Raw genomic sequence first — 19,116 nt, forward strand, 5'->3', positions numbered from 1 at the left:
TGGATAATATAAAAGGAAGGGTTGGTTGTTTCTCCGCGGACGTAGCCCAAATTGAGTGAACCACGTATATTTGTGTCTCTCTTGGTTTACGTGTTTTCTATGTTTGTGTTTCTGAAATATTTTATGTGTTCCATTGCTCTATAATATACAATTTTATAACAGTTGAGAAATCAACATCCAAAATATAGATCTAAAATGATCTAATTGACAGCTAATATCGATTTGATTTCTAGAAGTTTCTAGAGGAAAATCGACCATGTCTTAATTATTACTAATTAATTAATCTATATCCCTAAGTTAAAACTTAGGAAAATAAATAAAAATTAATTAACTAATTTAATTATGATATTTCCATTCAAAATAATAACTTGGGCTTGGATATGTTTTCTGCTCATGTGTTCCTAGCCTCATTGAAACCACCTAAGGCTAGAACACTTGTCTAAGTTGCATCAAAGAACACTACCTATTAGCGAGGAAAGTGTTCTACGTTGTACACCATTATGCTCCATGCTCATGTCTGGAATACCTATCACCTTGAGTACATCATGGCCCGCTCCATTATGCCACAACTCTCGTGGATTGTTGCTCCAAGTGATGATTGCAAAATCATCCTCCAGTTAATTTGAAAGCTCACTATAGCTACCATCGTGTGCTTATCGACCTTATTATCACATTTCCTCTTATGTGGGAAATTTTTGTGGTAATGGAAAAACTTATGGAAACCATAATACTTGATCTTTGAAATTTCCTTCATCGTTTTTGTAACAGCCCTGGTGAAAATTCCATGTAAAAATATATAAATACCACAGATGATGGGACACGTATTCCAAGCTAAATGGTGGGCAGGGCATCCTAGTGGGTGTTCATTTGCTTGTTTATGGCCAAGGAAATTAGAAAAGGAAATTGCTAAGGAATTAAAGAGGTAAAAATGTATTTTGGAACATTTATTTATGAAAATAATGGAAATTAGGAGAAAAGGAAGGTGAAAGGTCATAGGTTGCATGTGAGGAGGAAATTGAAGGAAAATGAAGAAAATAGAGACCTCATTAATAAAAAGGCTTCTGAGGATCACTGGTTAAGACTTGGTTAGTTTAGATTTAGAGATCTCTCATTATTATCTCTCTCTCTCATACTCCTGGACACTTAGAGTTTTCTTGGAGCACTTTGGCATTGGAGAAATAAAAGAAAAGAAGGTAAGAGGAAGCAAAGATCAAGTAGGAAACAGTCAGACCAAGAAACTACAACAGGATTCATTGCAGGTATCAAATTGCATGTATATTTTCCTTGCTATATTTGGCATGCATGGGATTGCATGTGTTTCTTTTCTACCATGGCATGGGTTTTTCCAGGTGTGATAGTATTTTCAGCCTAGGCTTGCCATTTCCTAATAGATTTGATGAGATGTGTTCTTTCGTGCAGTTTATTTGGGATGGTTGGATTGGATTTGAAGTTGGGTGGGGTGGATCTACAAATTGAAAAACACATGGTGGTAGGGGTCCCTGAACCAAATTGAGGATGCATGAAGCCACTAGCCTAGTAACCCTTGAACCAGACTGTGGGTTGTGGTAAAGCCAAATTTTGTGCCTTGGTGGGCCTAGGAATCCTTGTCAGTGAATGGAAGGATATACGGTAAAGCCAAGAGGTGGATTCTATCTCTGTTGGGCCTAGTGATTCCAGGATGGAATGCACGATAAAACCTGGAGAGTATGCTCAGTGTAGGGTCTAGTGATCCCTGGATCAGATTGCAGATGCACGGTAAAGCCTAAAAGCCTAGGAGGCACTCAAATTCCTCACAGTGTAGGTGGAGAACTCCAGTGGCATCCACATTGATTGGTATTATTTATGTGTTCTATGAGTCCCACATTCATGATTGGAATATGACACAAGGGTGATTGGTTGAAGAGAGACTTGGCTCAGCCAATCTATTCTTGGGTAGAACGTGGTAGTTCCATCTTCAACCGATTCATTGCATTGATTAATGAGAAATTCATTCCATTTATTTTCATGTGTAAACGTATTGGTGTATATATGGATTTTGATGGTTGATATGTTTATTGTAATTTTGTTCCTATTATGCTAGTTATATGCTCATTTTATGGCAACAACTATGTTTTTCCCTCAAAACGTTTCTACTTGTATTTGAATGGATATTATATCTATGACCTAATAAGTGATAAGGAAACAAATGACATGAGGAAACAATGGTTCATGGAAATTCTCAGATAAGTAAGAGATCACACCTATAGGTTACATGTCGATGATATGTTTGATGAAATTCATGTCATGGCTAGTAGGGGTCTCTCTAAGGCCTTGATCAACTATTTACTTTTTCATCATTGTTTCCATGTACTTTACTTAATTCGGAGATTTCATTCCATTCTGGGTAGTGGTCTGGGCTCTGGGCTGAAAAAGTGGCTCAAATCTTGGAGTCATTGGCACAAAACTGGAAAGTTTGGACCACAGTTGCTGGTAGGCAGGCCTATGATAGTGACTTTAGGTCTTTGGTCGCTCTCTTTCCCATAACATGAGAGAAACTAAGTCTTAAATTTTCCAGAACAACAGTGGGACCCAGTGACAGGCTGTCTCAGTGGCTCACTTGTCTCTTGAGGGTTATATTGATGGTGTTGGATGCTTTCATGTGATGTTTTGTCGATTCCACTTCCTTAATGTTACCTAGTAGGTCGAATCTGATCATAGTAGACTCTCTTCTCATGTTTACCCCAGTTGGCATGGTTACTTGGGTGCATGTGGGAAGAGGGTGTTACAAATTAGTATCAGAGCATGGTTCAACTCTTGGATTGGATGGGTTTAATGTGTTAGTTATGCATGCATGTCAATTGCATGTGTCTCTCCTATGATTGCATTTCATTTTCTTATTTAATTTGCTTAATGATTGAGTATGGTTGCAGTATGGTTATCATGGAGAATTTGATATTGATTTCGTGAAATGCATTGTCATAAGTATGTGACTGGTTGCATATGGTTATATGTCTCTTATATGTTGATCTTATGTCACCTACTTAAATCCTTGGATCTTAGGTTACATTCTTGTATGTTTTGATCACATGTATCAGCCTTGTAGGTTGATTACAAGAATTGATCGCTTATGATCGACTACATGCGTTTATGCATATGTATAGTTGATTATGCATTGCTTATGCATGTTGATGGTTTCATGTGGAAATGTGTACAATGGAGTAAGGGTTTCTTTCATGCATGAGGTCATGGCTTGTGTAGTTGATATGGCCATGCATTGACGGTTGGACTCTAGCTATAATGAGGTGTATATGGTTTGGTACTCATGTGTTATATGTATATATATAGTCGTTATGCATGTATGGTCTTGGTTATAGTTATGCATGAATAGTAGGTCAAACATGCCTTGTGAAGTCATGGTATGAAATTTAGGTCATCGTGGTGCTGTTGGTTGTTATGACGCTAATGTGTTGAATGAGGTAAAGCAGGAGATGCAGATCATCAAAGGGAAGTTGCAACATTGGATCTCGAGGTGAGAGCATGTCGTCATACAGGTTTGTATGTTGGGCATGCAGGTATGTAGGTTAAGAATTGTTATATGAATTAGGGTTATATACATTAGGTTATGTACATGTGTTTTGATGTTATGGTTACATACCTGATAGATGATAGTTGATTAGCATAGTCATATGCACATGAGTAAGATAGTCAAGAATGATAGTAACATGTGGTTGTAAGCATTGCTATTGTTGGTTAGGTTAGATAACTTGATGATTATCTTATATGATATGTTGTTGATGAGCATGATATATAGCTTATTGTTGTTATGTGATATTAACTTGATGATTAGGGTTATTTCATTGAGATCTTGATGTTGTAATTTGGATTGATTAAATGTGTGATGGTTATGTCCATTGCATTGAAGATCTTGATATTATATGTATTGTATTAACTTGGTTTGACCTATGTATATGGTTATGATTGTGATATTCCGGTATGAGCCGACATATTTGTGATATGGTGTCGTACTAATCTAAATTGATTGTACATATGTGATTTTTATGCATGAACGACAAATGCGTATGAGCTTATGAAATGAACATGTTAGTTAGTTATTGTTATGGATATCATGATTTATGTTTGAGTTGATATGTTGTCAAGTTGTATCGTGCTAACCTATCTTTATTGTAGACAAGATAGCCTCCTCTAAGATACAGCAAGGTATGTGTTTTCTTATGTCATATATTTGGTTCTTGGTTGTTTGATTATGACATCTATTTGGTGTTTGAGTGTTTGGTGCATAGTTGATTTATTTAATGTGGTATGCTTACAAGTTGGCTGAATGTTTGATGAATTTCATAATATGCATATGTGTTCAAATTATTTTGTTTTAAGATGATTGTACAAACACATGTGTTGAGACAGTTGATATGTACTTGAGGGTAGTAAATTATAGTTGCAGCACTATGTCTAATGACTACGAGTTGAATATGGATTATGACATGACTGTTAGTCTTGCTAAATTTTGATTTCAAATTGATACATATGATTGTCTTGATATTTGTAACATGTGGTTGACATGTGTGAGCAGTTGCAGGAAACATTCTTGGTATTAGCATGACAAGGTAATACTTGATGGGTTTAGATAACTAACAATTGGGTGATGTGACAACACATAGTAAGCTTTGATTGCAACGAGGTAAAAAGGGTAAAAGAAAGGAATTGGACAATAATTCCTGGCTATGTTTGGAAACCCTAATTCCGAATGAATGAGTGCCTTACATACATGGAGTCTTCTTAACCTTGATTTTGTTTGAGATTATGTGGATATGTGCTAGATTCATGAACATGTACTTGACAAGTATATTAGCTAGTCTTTAGTTACAAGTGGATCTATCAAAGGATGGGAGTCCCTTGAGAGATGGAATGGATGTGTTCGTTTGGAAGCAATGCGCTTGGCACAACAAAATGAGGTAACTTATGTATTGTTATGTTTTATTTATGCACTGACAATTATGTGTTATGGCAGTATGATGCAGGGAGTTGCATGGAAAGAGAGGTTGCCATGAAATCTTGAAGAAGGCTTTGGTTGAGTTCCCTTTCCTTGGGAACCATGGGGATTGAGTCATGGTGTTTGTTGCTAGTCTTTTTCTTTTGGTGCTTTGTTGTGATTGATTGCAGTTTTGTCTATGTCTTGCGCATGCCCATGCCACTTAGGTTATGGTGTCAGTATTGGTTTCGTAGTTTCCTTCTTAGTTGTTTCTTGTCTTGCCTTTTATGTTTTGAGTGCCTTGGGAATCTTTTGGGAAAGAGGAAATTTAATGGAGCTCAGGGAGAGTTGTGTGGTACTCAACATGTAATGTAAGACATGGATGAAGCTTGGTGCATGAGTAAGTGCAGCAAAAGGTAAGCCTATGACAGTTGGTTAGACTGGTTGGGCCCATTGTGGTAAATGGATGGTGGCGGTACAATCATGAGAAATGTAACCAAAAAAGGTCAAGTAAATGGACATGATATGTCATATTGCTTGACTGAGTTGGGAATGGTGGTTCTCAATGGCGTGCATGAATAAAGGAAGTTCTCTTAACCTTAACCTTGACATCTAGTATTTATGTTGTAATCATGATTTCCTTATGCTAATGATTATATGCATATATGTATGTATGTACATTGTTATCTGGAAGGGTCATCATTGATCACGATTTTTTTATGTATATGTATGTATGTGTCTATGTATCTATGTCACTGTCTGACTGGGTCATCAGGAATCGTTTTGGTGGAGGAATGATTGCTTACGCGGGAAAATGACATGAAGAGGTTATGGTCCTATGCGAAATCAAGTGAGAAGAGTAATCATGACAAATATATGAGGTTAGTATCATGTGGATATGAATTGAAATTGTATACTTGTATTATGCCTATGTCTATGTTATGGACCAGTTATATCAAGGGATACAACAACGAAATGAATGCAATGTGGCATGTGGAATGCTGGGAAAAGCATGGATAAGACACTAGAAGCAAGGTTTATAGGTCAAGAGTCAGTGTGGTTTTGGATGTGTGGTACGACTGTTGTTCATATGTCATATATGTTGTACTCGTTTCACTTGTGATGTTGTGTGCATGCAATGTGGTGTATATTTAGTGTGTGTACATGTTGATTATGTAATGTTTTTTTTTCTAGGCTAAGACTAAACTAAGTACCCACGGGGAATTGAACCAGTGACCTATCGCAAGGAGTGTCTTAACAGCGCACCCATTCACCGTCAATCCAAAGCCCCGTGGGCTGTTGATTATGTAATGTTATGTACATGGTGTAGTAGAAATAGTGTTGTATGAATGTTGCATATTCAATATTGGGTATAGATGGTGCTATGTACATATTGGATATGTGGTAGTGTGTACATATTGTACTGTGTGCATGATGGATATGTGGTGTTTTGTGTATATGATGTTGTGCACATGTTGGATATGCAGTGTTGTGTATAGATGATGTTATTTACATGTTGGACATGCAGTGCTATGTACAAGTGGTGTTGTGTGCATGTTTTACATGTGGTGCTATGTACATATGGTGTGGTTTGCATGATTGTACAACTAGCGTTGTGTGCAGGTGGTGTTGTGTACAGGTCTTGCATGTGGTGTTCTGTACATGTGGTGTCACGTACATGTCATGCGTGTGGTACTGTGTACATGTTGTATTGTGTACACGTTGTATAGTGGTGTGGTGTACATATGGCATTATGTACACATTATGCAGGTGGTGCCATGTACATGTGATGATGTGTGCACGTTGTGTAGGTCGTACTTGGTACATGCGGTACTGGTGTACGTGCAAGATTGATTGCATGTCGTACATGTTGAGCTGCGGGCATGTAGTAACATGTATGTGCATTGTGTAGTTATGGTATCATGACATATGCATTCATTGTGTTACACTCTAGACATGTATTTGTGTTATGTTGTACATCAGGTGTAAGTGCATGTATTGTTTTGTACACTGGATGTAGGCGTATGTATTGTGTTGTGTTGTACACTGAGTGTAGGTGTATGAGTTGTGTTGTACATCGGGTATAGGTGCATGTATTGTGTTGTACACCAGATGTAGGTGTATGCATTGTTTTGTGTTGTACATTGGGTGTAGGTGTATGATTTGTGTTGTACATCGTGTATAGGTGTATGATTTGTGTTGTATACCAGGTGTACATGTATGAATTTTGTGGTGTCTCACGTTGTGTGTGGATGAATGTCTTCTGATGAACATTGTGCACGTATACATACGTACACTAGGTGTAGGTGTATGTGTTGTATGTCAGGTATAGGTGCATGTGTTGCATGATGTTGTATGGCGTGTTTGGTTGTATGTGTGTGATGCACACTATGTGTATGTGCACCTGGTGGAGGAGAATGCATTGGGTGTTTGCTGAGTGTGGAAACTGATCTGGTGTGTGTACAAAAGAACAAAGGCAAAAGTAAGGATCGATGAAGGATAAGTATCAGTATTTTATTTCAGTTTTATTATGCATGTGATTTATTAGTATGGTATATGATGATTATGTGTGATCTATGATTTTGGTTTATGATGGTTACATGTGATTTATGATTTTGATGGTTATGTTTTGAGCTAACATGATGTGACATTTTTATATATATGTATTTGGTCAAATATGTTATGTTGACTTGTTGTGACAGGAAGCGAACACGATTGCAAATGTAGCTTATTGATGAACTACCAATGAGGTATGATTTGAGGTTATTTCATTTTATTTAAATCTAATGGAAGTTATGTGCTTGGCACAGGAATGCATGAACATGCCGAGTTGGGTGGTTGAAATCGACTGTAAAAATTGGTAGTAGTAGCAAAAGAAATTGGAACATGCAGTAGTATGTTGGTAAAGAACTTCAAGAACATGGTCATTATGGGACACTCGTACCCAATAGTGTCCATTGATTTCCATGAGCATGCTATGACTGGTATGATGGTTTTGAGGGAGGTATATGCCTTGGTTGTTTGATCTTCTGATGCGAGGAATCTTTGACAAGGGATGGACTGCCTGGGATGGGGGTGCTAACGGAACTTGTAAGGTGAGTGACTACACAGAAGAGTTGATCGGATTGCCCAAGGAACTGTGTAGCAAAGAAGGGAAGGTCAAGGATGGATTTTTTTCATGAGCATTGCCAGATGGAATCGAATGCACATTGGGAGTGTTCCCTAGAATAATGAGCCAGTAACTATTCACTGAGAGGAAAAGTGGCACGGGATTGTAGTGTTAGACATCGGATGCAACTTTGACTATGGAAAAATATTCTAGACTTCTTGGGAAGGAGGTGAATCCTGGTACTACTTTGAGGGTGGAGGTGTGAACCTCTGGATTTTCTTATTGATTGATACAAGCATCATATCCTTTCTTTATTGGTTTAGAAAATGTGCATATGTGTATATGTGTACATTATTGTAAATATCATAATGAGATGTGTTATAAAGCTCCAATATGTAGTATGGTTGTTATTTGGTCATGTTGTCATGATGTTTTTCTTTTGAGCGGGTCATTCATTGTAAATATTGCAATGAGATATGTTATAAAGCTCCATGGGCAGTATGTTTTGTTTTCAGCGATCTTGTTGGATATAGGTGTTCTGAAACAAACTCACAAAATTATATAAAATATAGATAAACGTCGTAGAAATAAGCCTCTTCGAGGGGGAAGCCTCCTTTACATTACACAAATGAACAATTATTGGATGATATAAATGACAAGACCTCCTTTCTATATATAGGAGTCTAAGGGGTCATAATATAATCAAAGCTGACATAACAATAATAATGTAAGGGAAAAATAATAACAATAGTGGGCTTCTATGGGGAACAATAATAACAATATGGGGACTACATGGGCACAACAATATAATAAGGGGGTTGTACTAATTGTTATCACTTAGTAATTTCTCAAGGTTAAATAAATAAATCACTGAGGTAACCACAAACAAACTTTGGAGCATAGGCTCTAGCCTTTTTGATGCTCAGAGAGGGCTCTCTCTATATGATTTAGCTTTGTTTTAGTTATGTGATTTTAGGCTAGTTATGAATGTTCTAGGTGTTTTTGATTTGTATTGAAGATTGAGTGGTGGGATCCTTAAAACAGAAGGATAGAATGATGTCTTTACGCCATTGGGCTATAGATTCAACAGAAGGGCAGCAGAACTGGATCAACTCACTAAAGGGAATGTTCAAAGGGCAAGCTAGTAGAGTAAAGTGCAGGTCTTTGGAACAGGAGCGTGAAATGCTTTTAATCAAGGTGATAGAGCAATTAAGAATTCTAAGACCAAGATATAAAGGAGGAATAGAAGGTAATCAAAACAAAGGGAAATTAATAATCCTTTGATATGGATTAGCAAGAAACAACCTAGACTAAGGAGCAATTAAGAATTCCTTAACTTAGATATCAGTTGAAAACATTTAAATGCCTAACTGTTAAAACATAGTGTAATTAAACAAATTCTGAGATATTGTTCTAGTTATAGCATTCAGATTTAGGAATACATTAAAGGTTGTGGAAAAACTTTAAGAAAAATAACAACAACATAAGAAAATACTTGTCTGCACTTCACTTTACACATGAATCCTGTGAAATATCTTGTCTTTATTCATCCATCCAGCTTGTTGGCCCAGTCAATGATACAATAGCTTTACAGTCTTTTGATCAAGAATTCTATAGAAATGTCTAAGAATCCACACCAAAATACTTCAAATGAAGGAGTATTTATACAAATTCTAAACTGAAATATCTTGAAAAAATATCAAGATTGGTTTTACAAATATCTCAAAATGATTTACATTAATAGAACTTAAATAAAGGACACTCAAAACTAATGAATCTATTTGGCACTATATTTATGGATTGATGGTAGCAAAGAAGATAAATTCAAATTTGATAGAAACTCTTAATTGATGATGAGGCTTCCAATTCACTAACTGCCTCCTTCCTTTGTGCATTCTGCCCTAGAAATTCTGCAAACTTAGGGTCCAGGGATAGCTTTTTATATCTCAATCCGAGATAGGTATGTAAAAATTGAAAGAGGCTATTGTATATACGTACGCTATTGAGATAAACCTATTTCATTTTCCAAAATTCAGCTCCATATGTTCACAACATCCTCTGCAAAAAGATGTCAAAAACAGGACTTTGCACAGTTCAAAAAATAGGTTGTGAAGATATGCATTTATCTACCTTTTGTAATACCTGTGTTAATAGTGAGATAGGTTTTTGTAGATTGGCCTTTTAGGAACACACACCTCCTCCAGTTTCTCAAAATTCATCTTGGATTGACCACAATAGATTCTGCAAAATTATGACTTAAACAGGAAATTTCTGGAAAATGTGCCATTTATGCTCTGTTTTTCATCTATCTTCACTTTGATTTTTCAATCTGATACGCTTTTACTAATACTCTTTCATCTGATACACTTTTAATTTTATGGCCTGTCAATATCCTTTATCTTTTTTTTACTCTTACTGTACATTTTAACTTTTTATTGTGTATTTCAACAGTAAATCATTTAGTCTTTTATATGTATCAGCATATGGTAATGGATATTGATCAACTTTCTGTATGTTTTATCTGTTTATCTATTGATTGTATGCTATGTCTGGTTCCTTTGTTTTAACAGTCAATGTGTCTGTGTGAATGATTTCTTTCTTTGTTCTGTGTATAACTGTTTTCTTCTTTTGAATTAAGGTTTTTAAATAGATTTCCTTTTGAGTCTTGGAGTAAACAATTTTTGTGACTAGTATCAAAACTGTTTATCCAAACTCTAGTCTTCTGCTAATTACCTACAAAATACAACAATTTGTTAATAAAGCACAGGTCTGCGAGGAGGAGACGGGAGGCCATACTAATACTGGGAAGAACTGTAGACAGAGTTCGGAAGGTGTTCGGGAGGGAATCCATGGTGAAATCATGTCTTAGAGGCTCGGGGTGGCACCGAAAGGGTTTGATAGGTTTCACTGTGTAACTGAGTAAAACGCATGAAAATGAGGGTTTTCGGGCTTTTAACGGGTAAGGGGTAAATTGGCGCAGAATTTTATATTATGAATAGTAGGTGGTTTATCGAGTTGAATGAGGAAGCGGTTTCCTAGGCCATCGCACTGCTTTTGTGGCGAAGGCGGTATTGAGGAGGGGTCACCCGATCTATCCTCGCGCCTGACACGTAGCATTTGGGGTTCATGGGAAAACCGCTTTATCGAGCGAGTAACGATCGTCCATCGTGCGCGACCGATATGGTTTTGAACCGTTTGATTTGGGCGCAGATGATCGAACGGTAGTCGAGTGGCAGACTAGCACGTAGGAAATGAATGGAGGTTTAGGGAAGGCCTAGGGGCTTTAATTACGGCAGATTTTTATTATGGCGGGGTTAATCATGGGGTTAGGGGATCATATGGGTTTTAATGAATATTTAACTTAAATTCACGAAAAATTGATGGGTTAAGTGGGTTTCATTGGGGGAATAGAATAAAACTATAGTTTATAGCTAAAATATGGGTGGAGATAATACATAGGGATTTATTTATATAGGCAAAACGGGGGATTATGGGAGCTATATAATTAAATTAGAAATTAATATGAAATGAAATGAGTGGAGATGAAAATAATATTAAGTGTAATGTAATATTTCTACATTCCCTTTACATACACTTAACTTAGGATAACATCTTTTGTTGGTTTTTGAATAAAATGGGAATTAACATGGTATTTCTCACTTTTCATAGGCTAATGGAGTTTAACCTTAGAAAAAAGAGTTTTATTAGGGAAATGAAGGGGGATGACTTTTATGAAGGGGATTCTAACACTTGATGTCCATAAGTCATTAAGTCGAGGGTCTGATCCCACCAAAAGCCAGAGAAATGCTCTGAACCTCTTTGACTTGAAGGATTAAAAGTACTAGAACATGCTTGTGGATAGGAAATTAGTAAGTATAGGGGCAAAAATGATTGAGGGGGAGTTAATTAAATTAACTTGTACACCTTTGCTTTTGCCTTCATAATTGATCATACATATTAGCACATATGTCTAAGCATGATGAATGTGTTTTGATCCAATCAACTTTATACTTTAGCAACCTTTCTTCTACTTACCCATTACCTACCCTAACATTTTATTCTTCCTTATACTTATTTGGGTGCATTTAGGCTAGCAAACCCTTTTTCTTTCATTTTCTTTTATAAAACAAACTATCTACTTCTAACCTTATATCTTCCAAGGGCTCAAATTAAACTGATGAGCTCCTGTTATTTCTCTACCTATCTACTAATCTGCCAAGATTAAGCTATTTGGTCAGATTTTATTCTCTAACTATAAACATAAAATTCAAAGCATGACATAGTCCAGATTAAGCAGTTTGACTACCGTGGGTTGTGGCATGTGTGACAAGCTGCACACAAACATTATTATGCATCAAGTAAATAGTAGTGGAATTTAGACTTGCACACTTTCATGGTCTCTTTTTGTTTTTTGGAGTTCATATATTCTCATTTTTTGACCTTCTCTTTTTCTTTTTGTCCTTTGATATTTCTTTTAGGACATACCATATTTACATTTTTAATTTTTTAATAATATGGAAAACATTTTCAAAAAGCAAAGGTATGTACAATATTACAAGGCTTAACCTTAGTCATTCAAAATTATGACTCCTATTTGTATAGGAACCTAACAGTGGCTCCACTTGGGGATGGAATCTTCTGAAAAGATGTCAAGAACTAATGAAGATCAGTGGCCTTTGACTTAAGACTGTGGTTACCTTGTAACTATGCTTCTATGATTTCTACCTTATTGTATAATCTCTATGACTGAAAATCTTGAATTGAAATCATATCCTTTTCTGCCAACTAAAATCTGACACATGTTGCACTGAAATCTGATCTGAAATAAACTTGCTGCTGAAAAACTGAATTTATTCAAACTAAAATCCTACCTACTTACTCTAATCATTTGTCTAACTATTGGTTAGGTAAAATGAAATAGCTAATGCAACCATCCAAGCATCATATACATTGGTGAATTTTGTTGCTTGTGCTTGTTTGTGATTAAAAGTGAGATTCTAAAGCCAATTATAACCTTGTCAACAAATGAGAAGATAAAGAAATACTTGATTTCCTTTGTTGACTATAAAAACTGTACAAAAGGATCTTCCAAAATATACACACTATTTTTGAACTAATTTAAGCAAATGTACCTCTTTTGTGGATGGCCTCCAGGCCATGAAACTGAAATATCACTTTCACCTTTATCACCCTGCATATTTTCAAACAAGCTTTGTGATGATATTTCTTCTGATCGAAATGTTTCACTGATGAAACCTTTATCATATTAACCCTAAATTTGATTATTAGTTAATGAATAAAAATTCTAATTGCATTCACTATCCAACCCATTAGTTATGGGATCATGAAAAACTTGGAAGGATTGTTGCAACTTATTACTCATAGGTTCGAATGGGAATTTATAAATTTATACAAGCTGCTCATCCTTTTCTTTAGAGTTTTCATAACACATTTCCTTTAAAAATTGAAATGATTCAAAACATAGTGGTATAGAACTTTCCTCTATTATTTGATCAAGTGTTTCAATGGTATTTGACAATTGTAATTGTGAAACTGAAGGATCTTGATCAGGAATTTTATTGTCTTCTTTGTTGATAATGTCAATACCTAAAGACTGATGATTTTTTATTGCTTTAAAGTTTTATCTGATGAACTGAAATGAATCAAAACAAAGAGGCAAAGAACCTTCACTTATTACCAAACTCCCTGCACTTCCTTTCCCATTCTCATATCTGGTAGGTATCAGCTGATCACTATTTTCAAGCTGCTGAAACTGAATTTCTTTATTTCCCAAACTAGTTTCTGATTGCTTTGTAAAGTTAGTTTGGATTTGAAGAACATAATTATAATCATACTGATCATATTTAGGCAAATCATTAAAAGAAGTAATGTCATCAAACATACACATTATATCAGCAGATTGCCTCTCCACATATTGCTCTATAAATCTATCTTTTGATCTATGGTAGTTGGAATTAGCAGGAATTTGTTCATGGCTATCAACCTCTTATTTTTGTGAAATAGATGTGTCATGGTGATTTTGAGCAAAAAAATTATCTTTCATGGTGATCTTTTGTATCCTTTCCTCTATTTCTCTTACCAAAATGTCGAGTTTTACCTCTGCAATGTTCTTTTTTGCTTCTACTTTCAACTTTTCTCTTATAATTTGCAAATTAACTTCTATATTGACTACAATGTTCTGCATCTCTTCCAATGTTGAGGGGTTTCTTTCTCTTAACTGAAATTCTATCTCTGGATCAAATGCTTTTGGATAATGTAGAGAGTTGAATCAGGAGGAGGTCTTATATTTGATGGCATTGAATAATAGATTTGATTAAATCTGTCAGAAAATTGTTGTATTGTTTCATTTGGTTGTCTTTTTAACTGATTTTATTCTTCTATGATCACGAAAAGATTGACTTTGATTATCCATCTATCAAGGAAAATTTTGACAAACTGTTGGAAATTTGAGATGCTTGCAATAGGTAAATTCCTGAATCAACTCTTTACTCTACTTTGCAAAGAGAGAGCAAAATGTCGAATTCTAACATCATCTTCATCAATCTCAAATAAGTCTGTATAATTCTCAAAACCTTGAATATGTTTTTGGGTAGTGAGTTTACCATCTTCTCCATCAAACCTAGGGAGATACTTTTAATAATTATTAGGCAAATCATGAAGTATAGGAGATAACATGAGGGGCTTATATCTATTAGGAACTTTACAAGGTACATGAATATGTACGGGAATTGTATGATTGATCTTGATTGTTTGATGCTCCTTAATCGGAAAATGATCATCATAATATTTAGAAGAAATCTACTCAAATGGATAAGGAGGATATATATTTACAATATTTGAAGGAAAATAAACAAAAATTAATCTAAAATCTTCTCTAAATACAATATACATTGAAAAACTTTCTTTATGAGAAAGAACATAATGTCTCGGAAAACAATCCAAGTTAAAAGTCTGATCTTTTCATATTTTTCTTTAAGGTTCATTCCTCCAGTGGAGTCTTGATTGTGAAATTGATTTGGAGTCACCGAGTGGATGATTTTAACCTTTGTGTGTCTGATCATTGTCCACCATCATAGATAAGATCTGAACTTGTAAAATATTTCTGAAGAAAATGTTAGTCGTCGCCACTATGTTATCATTTAGTAACTTCTCAAGGTTAAAGAAATAAATCACTGAGGTAACCACAAACCAACTTTGGAGCATAGGCTCTAGCCTTCTTAATGCTCAAATAGGGCTCTCTCTATATGATTTAGCTTTGTTTTAGTTATGTGATTTTAGGGTAGTTATGAATGTTCTGGGCGTTTTTTATTTGTATTGAAGATTGGGTGGTGGGATCCATAAAACAGATGGATAGAATGATGTCTTTAGACCATTGGGCTATGGAGTCAACAGAAGGGCAACAAAACTGGATCAACTCACTAAAGGGAATGTTTAAAGGGCAAGCTAGCAGAGTAAAGGGCAGGTCTTTGGAACATGAGGGTGAAATGGTTTTAATCAAGGTGATAGCGCAATTAAGAATTCTAAGACTGAGATATAAAGGAGGAATAGAGAGTAATCAAAACAAAAGGCAATTAAGAATCCTTTGATATGGATTAGCAAGAAACAACCTAAACTAAGGAGTAACTAAGAATTCCTTAACTTAGATATCAGTTGAAAACATTTAAATGCCTAACTTTAAAACAGAGTGTAATTAAGAAAATTCTGAGATATTGTTCCAGTTATAGCATTCAGATTCATAAATACATTAAAGATTGTCGAAAAACTTTAAGAAAGATAACAACAACATGAGAAAATACTTGTCTTTATTCATCCATCCAGCTTGTTGGCTCAGTCAGTGATACAATAGCTTTACAGTCTTCTGATCAAGAAGTCTATAGAAATTTCTAAGAATCCACACCAAAATACTTCAAATGAAGAAGTATTTATACAAATTCTAAAATGAAGTATCTTGAAAAAATATCAAGATTGGTTTTAGAAATATCTCAAACTGTTTTACATTAATAGAACTTAAATAAAGGACACTCAAAACTAATGAATCTATTTGGCACTATATTTATGGATTTATGGTGGCAAAGAAGAGAAATTCAAATTTGATAGCAACTTTTAATTGATGATGAGGCTTCCAAGTCACTAACTGCCTCCTTCCTTTGTACATTCTGCCCCAGAAATTCTACAAAATTAGGGTCCAGCGGTACCTTTGTATATCTCAATCCGAGATATATATATAAATAGTGAAAGAGGTTATTGTATATAATTATGTTATTGAGATAAACCTCTTTCAGTTTTCAAAAATTTAGCTCCAACTGTTCACAATATCCTCTGCAAAATTTTGTCAAAAACAAGACTTTGCACAATCCAAAATATAGGTTGTGAAGATATGCCTTTATCTCCCTTTTTGTAATACCCGTGTACAAAGTGAGATAAAATTATGACTTTAACAGGAAATTTCTGGAAAATGTACCATTTCTGCTATGTTTTTTCATCTATCTTCACTTTGATTTTTCAATCTGATACACTTTTACTAATACTCTTTCATCTGATACACTTTTACTTTGATGACCTGTCAATATCATTTACTGTTTTTTTACTTTTACTGTACATTTTAACTTTTTACTATGTATTTCAATAGTAAATCATTTAGTCTTTTATATGTATCAGCATCTGGTAATGGATATTGATCAACTTTCTGTGTGTTTGATCTGTTTATCTTTTGACTGTATGCTATGTCTGGTTCCTTTGTTTTAACAGTCAATGTCTTTGTGTGAATGATTTCTTTCTTTGTTCTGTGTATAATTGTTTTCTTCTTCTGAATGAAGGTTTTTAAATAGATTTCCTTTCGAGTCTTGGAGTAAACAATTTTTGTGACTAGTATCAAAATTGTTTATCCAAGCTCTGGTCTTCTGTGAAATCATGTCTTAGAGGCTCAGGGTGGCACTGGAAGGGTTTGATAGGTTTCATTGTGTATCTGAGTAAAACGCATGAAAATTAGGGTTTTCGGGGTTTTAACGGGTAATGGGTAAATTGGTGTGAATTTTATATTATGAATAGTAGGTGGTTTATTGGGTTGAGCGAGGAGGCAGTTTCCTAGGTCATCGCACCACTTTTGTGGTGAAGGTGGTATTGAGGAGGGATAGCCCAATCTACCCTCGCGCCTAACACATAGCATTTGGAGTTGGAGGGAAAACCGCTTTATCGGGCAGGTAAAGATCGTCCATCGGGCGAGGCCGATATGGCTGTGCGCCATTTGATTTGGGTGCAGATGATCAGATGGTAGTCAAGTGGCAGACTAGCATGGAGGAAATGGACGGAGGTTTAGGGGAGGCCCAGGGGCTTTAATTGTGGTGAATGGTGATTATTGTGGGGTTAATCATGGGGTTAGGGGATCAGACAGGTTTTAATGAATATTTAATTAAACTTCGGGAAGAATTGATGGGTTAAGTGGGTTTCATCGGGGGGAATAGAATAAAACTATAGTTTATAGTCAAACTATGGGTGGGGATAATACATAGGGATTTATTTATATAGGAGAAACAGGGGATTATGGGAGCTATATAACTAAATTAGAAATTAATATGAAATGAAATGAGCGGAGATGAATATAATATTAAGTGTAATGTAATATTTGTACATTTCCTTTACATACACTTAACTTAGGATAAAATATTTTGTGGATTTTTAAATGAAATTGGATTTAGCATGGTATTTCTCACTTTTCATAGACTAATGGAGTTCAACCTTATGAAAAAGAGTTTTATTAGGGAAATGAAGGGGGGTGACTTTTATGAAGGGGATTCTAACACTTTATTTCCATCAGTCATTGAGTTGAGGGTCCAGTCCCACCAAAATTCAGAGAAATGCTCTGAGCCTCTTTGACTTAAAGAATTAAAAGTACTAGAACATGCTTGTGGATAGGAAATTAGTAAGTATAGGGGAAAAAATGACTGAGGGGGAGTTAATTAAATTAACTTGTAAACCTTTGCTTTTTCCTTCATAATTGATCATACATATTAGCACATACATCTAAGCATGATGAATGTGTTTTGATCCAATCAACTTTGTACTTCAGCAACCTTTCTTCTACTTACCCATTAACTACCCTAAAATTTTATTCTTCTTTATACTTATTTGGGTGCATTTAGGTTAGCATACCCTTTTTCTTTCCTTTTCTTTTATAAAACAAACTATCTACTTCTAACCTTATATCTTCCAAGGGCTCAGATTAAACTGATGAGCTCCTTTTATTTCTCTACCTATCTACTGATCTGCCAAGATTAAGCTGTTTGGTCAGATTTTATTCTCTAACTATAAACATAAAATTCAAAGCATGACATAGTCAAGATTAAGCAGTTTGACTACCATGGGTTGTGACATTTGTGACAAGCTGCACACAATCATTATTATGCATCAAGTAAATAGTAGTAGCATTTATACTTGCACACTTTCATGGTCTCTTTTTGTTTTTTTCAGTTCATATATTCTCATTTTTTTACCTTCTCTTTTTCTTTTTGTCCTTTGATATTTCTTTTAGGACATACCCTCTTTACATTTTTTTATTTTTTAATAATATGGAAAAAAATTGCAAAAAGCAAAGGTATGTACAATATTACAAGGCTTAACCTTAGTCATTCAAAATTATGACTCTTATTGGTATAGGAACCTAACACTAATAACAATAGGGGTTACACTAGTAGTATAGGGACCTAACATGCCCCTCTCCTTCAAAAAGTGTTGTCCTCAACGCTTGAGTAGTTCTTGATGCTTCTGTATAAAATTATTCTCCTCCCATGTGGAACCTTCAGTAGGTGTGTTCTTCCACTTGATGAGATACTCTAAAATTGATCGATTGCGTAGCTGTCAAGTTCTTGTTTTTGTGACTGCTCCGAGCTCCAATATGATTTTTCCTTCCTCGTCAATTTCTGGTGATATTGTTTGAACTGGGATCTTCTGCAACTTTTGAATGAGTGGCCACATGTCTTCATCCTTTTTCCATTCATCCCTCGCTTTGTTTATCCAATCTGTT

Source organism: Pinus tabuliformis, chromosome 4_2 (assembly GCF_031772625.1).
Source record: "Pinus tabuliformis cultivar Carrire ecotype Pingquan chromosome 4_2, CPIR1, whole genome shotgun sequence".
Classification (NCBI taxonomy): Eukaryota; Viridiplantae; Streptophyta; class Pinopsida; order Pinales; family Pinaceae; genus Pinus; species Pinus tabuliformis.